We start from the raw sequence: 273 nt of genomic DNA on the forward strand, positions 1-273 counted from the left end.
ACTGTGTGCTCATCTTAGCTCTCTGAACAGTATATTTTAGGGAAGGGTCTATAGGGTGTTCAGGGTCTCACTACTAGATCAGACTCATAGTGATTCTCCTGCTTACAGCCTCCCAAGAGCTGGGATTACAGCTTCCCACGTGCAGCCCCTGTGCCTGCTTGCAGGCGCTTTCATCCACTGAGCTCTTTGGCCAACCCTTTCTCTGAACAGCATGAGAAGAGAATTAGTGTCCTTTTACAAAGGACAGAGCAACTGTTCCATCTGGTGACCGAG

The sequence above is a fragment of the Octodon degus genome, unplaced genomic scaffold, assembly GCF_000260255.1.
Source record: "Octodon degus isolate 3935 unplaced genomic scaffold, OctDeg1.0 scaffold00156, whole genome shotgun sequence".
NCBI lineage: Eukaryota > Metazoa > Chordata > Mammalia > Rodentia > Octodontidae > Octodon > Octodon degus.